Genomic DNA, 6,086 nt, shown 5'->3' on the forward strand with positions numbered 1-6,086 from the left:
CTGGGTGTGTCCTCACTTGACCCCGCCATGACCCCACCGCAACTCCTCCATATGGAGAGTGGTCCTCATTCCATCTCCACCCCAGCACCTGGCATGGAGAGATTTCTCGTGTATTGCTGGAGGTGGTGTAAAACGGCAGAGCCACTGCAGAAAACAGTATGGACGTTCCTCAAGAAGTTAAACATCGAGGGCGCCTGGGTGGCTCAGTTGGTTAAGCGACTGCGTTTGGCTCAGGTCATGATCCTAGAGTCCCAGGATCGAGTCCCACATCGGATTCCCTGCTCAGCAGGGAGTCTGCTTCTCCCTCTGACGCTGTTCCCTCTCGTGCTATCTCTCATTCTCTCTCTCTCAAATAAATAATAAATAAAATCTTTAAAAAAAAAAAAAAAGAAGTTAAACATCGAATTACCACATGACCCAGCAATTCCACTCCCAGGTATAGACCCCAAAGAATCACACACAGAGGCTCCAACAGATAGTTGCACCCCCACGTACATAGCAGCTTTATTCACAACAGGCAAAAAGGGGAGGCGACCCAAATGGCCATTGATGGATGAATGGATAAACAAAAAGCGGTCTGCCCATACAAAGGAATATTACCCAGCCTTATAAAGGACTGAAACTCTGACACAGGCTCCAACAGGGATGAACCTTGAAGACATTCTGCTAAACGAAAGACGTCAGACAACAGAAGACAAGTAGTGTTATGATTGTACTCATATGAGGTACTCAGAATAGGCAAACTCATAGAGACGGGAAGTCGATGAGAGGCTACCATCGGCTGGCAGGGAGTGGGAGTTATTGTTTGATGGGTGGACTTTACGTTGGGGATGATGAAGAAGTTCTGGAAATAGTGGTGATGACGGCACAACAGTGTGAATGTACTTAATGCTACTGAATGGTATACTTAAAGATGGTTAACATGATAAATCTTACTTAGGTATATTTTACCACAATAAAAACAAGAGAGATTGTCGATACTGGGACAAAACTCAGCACTGCAAACTCTCCTACTACCCCTGACCTCCAAGCGAGTGTCCTGGCGGGTCCTTCCTCATCCCTCTCTCCTTTTACCCCTGAGCCTACTTCATGGGGACTGTAGCAAGATGGTACCCAGAATGCCCAGGTGTGGGCCTGGGCCTGGTCTGTCTCCGACTCCATCCATGTCAGCATCCATCTTGGCCACAGCTAGGCTCAAGGCCTCTCCCGCACAGTGGTGCAGATCTAGTCAGTTGCTGAAGAGCTGGAGAAACGCATACAGTTGTAACAGATGTGGTGGGTGCATGTGCATTTGCCCTCAGTACTCATCTTTCACACCCCCAGCTCTTTGCCTGGGTATTTCCCCCTGGCTGCAGGAAAGGCTGGGAGGGCCAAGGAGTTACCACCCCTAGGGACAACCCTTAACTAATGACTGATGGGACTGGAGAATAAATCCCCCAGCTCCCTCGCCCCTTGGGTAAATGTGACGCTTACTCCCAGAGGGCCTGGCAGGACTGAGGTGATTTCCCATCTGCTTATTCACGCACCCTCTACTGCTTTCCTTCCCTTCTCTGTCTCATTCCCCTATGCTTTTGCTGGTGCCTCCCGGGATCACCTTCCAGATGAACTCCTTGCACTCAGGGTCTCCTTCTGGAAACTAGGAAAAGTCTCAGAAACCAGATATTTCTGTTGTTGCCATGTGAAGCCTGGGCAGAGAACCCATCTTCAACTGCCATGGGAAAAAAAAAAGATGGGCATTTTTTTTTCTCCTTCATTCTGCTTCCCCATCTCCTTTCTCTCTTCAACTTCACGTTAGCTCATTCCCCCTGGCACCTTCCACAGAACCATGTCCACTCATTCCTGAATTCTTTATAGTTCTCTGCTCTTTCAAGCCTCTGTTCCTTTCCACAGGTTGTTTCCTCTGCTGAAATGACCCTTCCTCCTTTGGCCAACCTGGAAAACTCCTATTCGGCCTTTAGAACCCAGTTCCAACATCACTTCCAGAAGCCTTCCTAGACTCCTCCCATCACCTCTGTGCTTCTTCACTTGGTGTTGTAATTGACTTTGTTTCTTCTAACAGGACCCTCCTCCCCCTACCACATGCAACAGTGAATTCTTTCTTGAAGATCCTGATACATTCCTTTTTTTTTTTTTTTGAGAGACAGAGCACGAGCAGAGGGGAAGGGCATGCTGAGCAGAGAGCCTGATGCAGGGCTCGATCCCAAGACCCTTGGGATCATGACCTGAGCTGAAGGCAGACACTTAGCCGACTGAGCCACCCAGGTGCCCTGATCCTGCTACATCCCTAACAACTGCAATGTACAATGCTTAGCACACATTAGAAAATCGATACTGAAATTTAATGTTGCTTATTACCTTTTTATTCTGCATGAGAATTTCGGAAAGTCGGTATTGAAAAGGGTGATACTTTTAAAACCTGAGTCACTCCTTTGCTCAAAACCCTGCAGTGGCTCCCCATTTTACTCAAAGAAAAAAACCAAGGTCCTGACAATGGCCTCCAAGAAGGTACAAGAATCTGCCCCGTTCCTTATTTCTCAGCCTTCATATGCTATTTTCTCCCTCCCTTGGCCCCAACCACACTGGCCTCCTTGCTACTCCTGGAATACTGCAGGTGATCCTGCCTCAGGACCTTTGCACTGGCTGGTCCCTTTCACAGGAAGTTTCTTTCTTTCTTTTTTTTTTTTTTAATTTCTTTTTAAAGATTTTATGTATTCATTTGAGAGAGAGAAAGACAGAACACAAGCAGGGGGAGCAGCAGAGGGAGAGGGAGAAGCAGACTCCCCGCTGAGCTGGGAGCCCAAGGCCAGGCTCGATCCCAGGATCTGGAGATCATGACCTGAGCTGAAGGCAGATGCTTAACCGACTGAGCCACCCAGGCGCCCCAGGAGGTTTCTTTCCCTAGAAAATTGCCCGGCCTACTCTTTCACCTCCTTTGAGCCTTTGCTCCAATGTCACCTTCTTGATGAGGCCTTCCTGACCCCTGTAGGGGAGAAAAAATACTTTTCCCTTTACCCTTCTAGGCTGAGACGCTCCCGTAACAAAAGACAGATTAAGAGGAGAAAAACAAGTCATTTAATAACACGTCCAGCTCCTGTATATATGGGAGAGACCAAAAAAAAAACAAACCCCAAAACCAAAACCAAACAAAACCTGACTAACTCCAAGCTGGCTGAAGCCACCCCCTTTAAATACCATCTCCAGCCAAAGCCCGAAGAAGATGTTGGGGGAGGGGAAGGCCGGCTCCGGGAGGTTACCGGAAAAGCACAAGCAACAAGTGTTAAGGTTGTGATGCAGATTTAGGTCAGGGCCTCCTCCACTGATCAGAGTTGCTAGAGATTTGGTCATTTCTTCTCTTCCCGGTCCAGAGAGGGAGCCACCCTTGCAAAAACGGAGAGTTCCCTTGTACATGGAAATGTCTCTTTCGGGAGGGTAGCTTTTCAGAGCTTCTGTGTCTGCCGTTCCCTTAAAAATAATTTGAGCCTTTATCTCGAATTATCTCGAGCCAGCTCGAGATAATTCCTCAGGCCAGAGAGATTGGGGGGGGTGACCTCATCTGCGTCCGTCCCCCACCTTGCTGAGTCCAGCTCCCACCCCATCTCCTACTGCCCATCGAGCTTCTCTTCCCCTTTTACATTTTCCCATAGTGCTCCTCACCTTTTTAAGAGATAAGATAACATTCTCTCGGTGGTTATATTTATTGTTTGTCTTCCCCCATTCCTGGGAACACAAACTCCCCAAGAGGTAGAACCTCCGGTCCATCTGGCTCACTGATACATCCCCGGTGCCTAGACCAGCTCCTAGCAAGCACATGGCAGGCACTTACTAAATATTTGTTGAATAAATAAACCCAGGTTGTCAACCCCACTTGGATTAGGAAAAGCAGGCCTCCCCAAGGCCCGTCCTCCTGCAGGTAAAAGCATAAACGTAGCCAGAGCCACCAATTTGTCCAAGTGATCTCCCTTCTCCCCTGGAGGGTCTTCCAGAAATGCTCCCCCAGGGCCCCTGCAGCTGCTTCCATGTCACCAGAACATTCTCTCCGCACAGACACCCCCTTGCCCCTGCACATCATCAAGCTGTGAGCAGGGCTTGAGCCCCAGGGGCAGGCCAGCAGAGGCCCCCCACCCCTGTCAGCCTGTGTTGGCGGCCTGTCCTGGAATGTGCCCGGAGGGCTGGATGACACCTCGCCCCCTCAACCACCCACCTCTCTTCTAGTCTGGGGTCCTCGCAGCCTGAAGAGCCTGCCGAGGTGCCCCAAGGTGGCAGAGGCTGCGTTCTGGGCCACGATGACGATCGGTAGGAGCCATCAGTCAGGTTTGGAGGAAAATTCCACAGGTCCACTGCAATAAGCAGTCACAGGAATTTCTATCCTTTTCAAAGGAACAAGAAAGAAGACTCAGAACGATCCCTCCCTGCGCTGGGCCAAGTTCTGGGAGACCAGGCAGGACCTGCATCTAATTAGATACCCCGAGAGGCAGGCGTGATTCACCCGCCCATCATTTACAAGCAGATCAAGATTTCAGGTTTTGCAACCGAGGCTCAAAATGAAACCGCTCGGGTTTCGCAGGCCTGCTGCAGCGCCCTGCCTACGGCTTCGAACTGGTGATTTAGTAAACAACCTGGAGGGAAAACCCAGCTCCTCCTCAACAGGCGAGACGCGCCCGGTGCGGGGAGCTGAGGCAGCAGCTTGATAAGACAAGAATGAAAGCGGGGAGATTTCGGAGTTGCCGGGACTCCAGGGCTTGGGGGGTGGGGGGGAGGCAAAGGGATGGGCAGATCAAAGGGCCCCCTCCGGCCAAACCCGTGGTAAGCGCTTTGATCTCCTAATCACACCTATTTATCCCCAGTCCAGCCTGACACAAAAGAACCTGCCCCGAAGGACCAGCCTTTGAGGGCCAGGTGGGCTCCTGGGATCCCCAAGCCCGAAGCCAGACACTGGGGCCCCGGGCTGTGGACACCTCTGGGCCGTGACCTCAGAACCTGGCATGGAAAACAAGGAAGTGGAAGCCAGCTGCCGAGGCCAGAGCGGGGACATCCGCGGGACTTCTGTCCTCGGAGATCTCGCACTGTGGGAGTTGTGGAGACAGGCTGCGGGGCCAGGGAGGGAGAAGCCGGATCTCAGGGACCTGCCCTTGGGCGCCACCGCTCCTTCTTCGTGCCCGGAGCCGTTCTTACTAACCCAGGCTCCGTGTGCCCATTTGACAGCCGAGGAGACGGAGGCACACGGAGGCGTCTGCTCTCCGATGAGCAGACGCTGGAGCAGGACCCTGGGAGCCTCGGGCCTCACTACTAAGCCACGGCCTGCTCGCCCCCACTCCCCTCCCCTCCTGCCCTCGGAGACCTGAAACGGGGGACCCGGACCTCAGTGGCCCCGATCTGGGTCCAACATCCTCACCCATTTTGTCAGAGGCCCATAACAACCCCCTGCCCTGGCGCCCCCGCGGGGGTGCTTTGAAGCTTGAGAGATGCCAGGAATGTGAACATGTTAACAACAACAACAACAAAACTACAGCCAATGTGAGAGTGCATTGCTCCTCCCTTTCCTCTTCTCAGCTCCTCTGGGCTTCCTGATGAGATCAAAGTGATAGGAGGTGTGCGGTAGAAAGAGTTTGGGGAGCAGAGCTTTCTGGCAACAGGGGGCTGGGGTCTTTTCCCAGCTGGAAAGGGCTCTGGAACTGCTCTCTCCTTAGGGCCTATGGGCAGGGGCGTTTGTCTGATAACTGCAGGGGGCGCCACTCACATAGGCTACAGTGCTAACGGTGACCACCCCCCCTCCCCCAGAGTCATCCCACAGGCCCCCCCAGGCTGAGTGGGAGAAGCTTCTAGAAAGGGCCCTCCTGCCTGGGGAACAGCCCAGCCCTGACCACGGCCCCCGGGGCGCGGGGAGCAGAAACTGAAAGGGCCTGAGGCGTCGGGGGCTAAGGGTTAGGGAAAGGGCAGAGGCCAAGAGAGGGGTCTGGTGAGGCCAGGCCAGACAAAGGGGGGGGCAGCCATCAGAGAAAAGCTCAGGGAAGCCCCCCTGCCCACGCCGCCCCACCCGGGCTGTGGGAGGGAGACCCTGACCACATCAGGGGTGTGTGGCGAGGAAA

General features: G+C 52.7%; 1 long non-coding RNA gene across 1 annotated transcript; it reads right to left on the reverse strand.

Moving 5' to 3' along the window:
- Positions 1-474: 474 nt before the first annotated feature.
- LOC112812869 (uncharacterized) lies at positions 475-5,755 on the reverse strand. Its single transcript, XR_003205384.2, has 3 exons — positions 4,202-5,755; positions 3,655-3,797; positions 475-3,462 (listed from the first exon to the last, which is right to left on the reverse strand). It is a non-coding gene; the product is annotated as an uncharacterized lncRNA (long non-coding RNA).
- Between the last annotated feature and the right edge of the window lie 331 nt (positions 5,756-6,086).

This window comes from Callorhinus ursinus, unplaced genomic scaffold (genome assembly GCF_003265705.2).
Source record: "Callorhinus ursinus isolate GAN/ISIS: 27379988/994484 unplaced genomic scaffold, GSC_fseal_2.0 scaffold16, whole genome shotgun sequence".
NCBI lineage: Eukaryota > Metazoa > Chordata > Mammalia > Carnivora > Otariidae > Callorhinus > Callorhinus ursinus.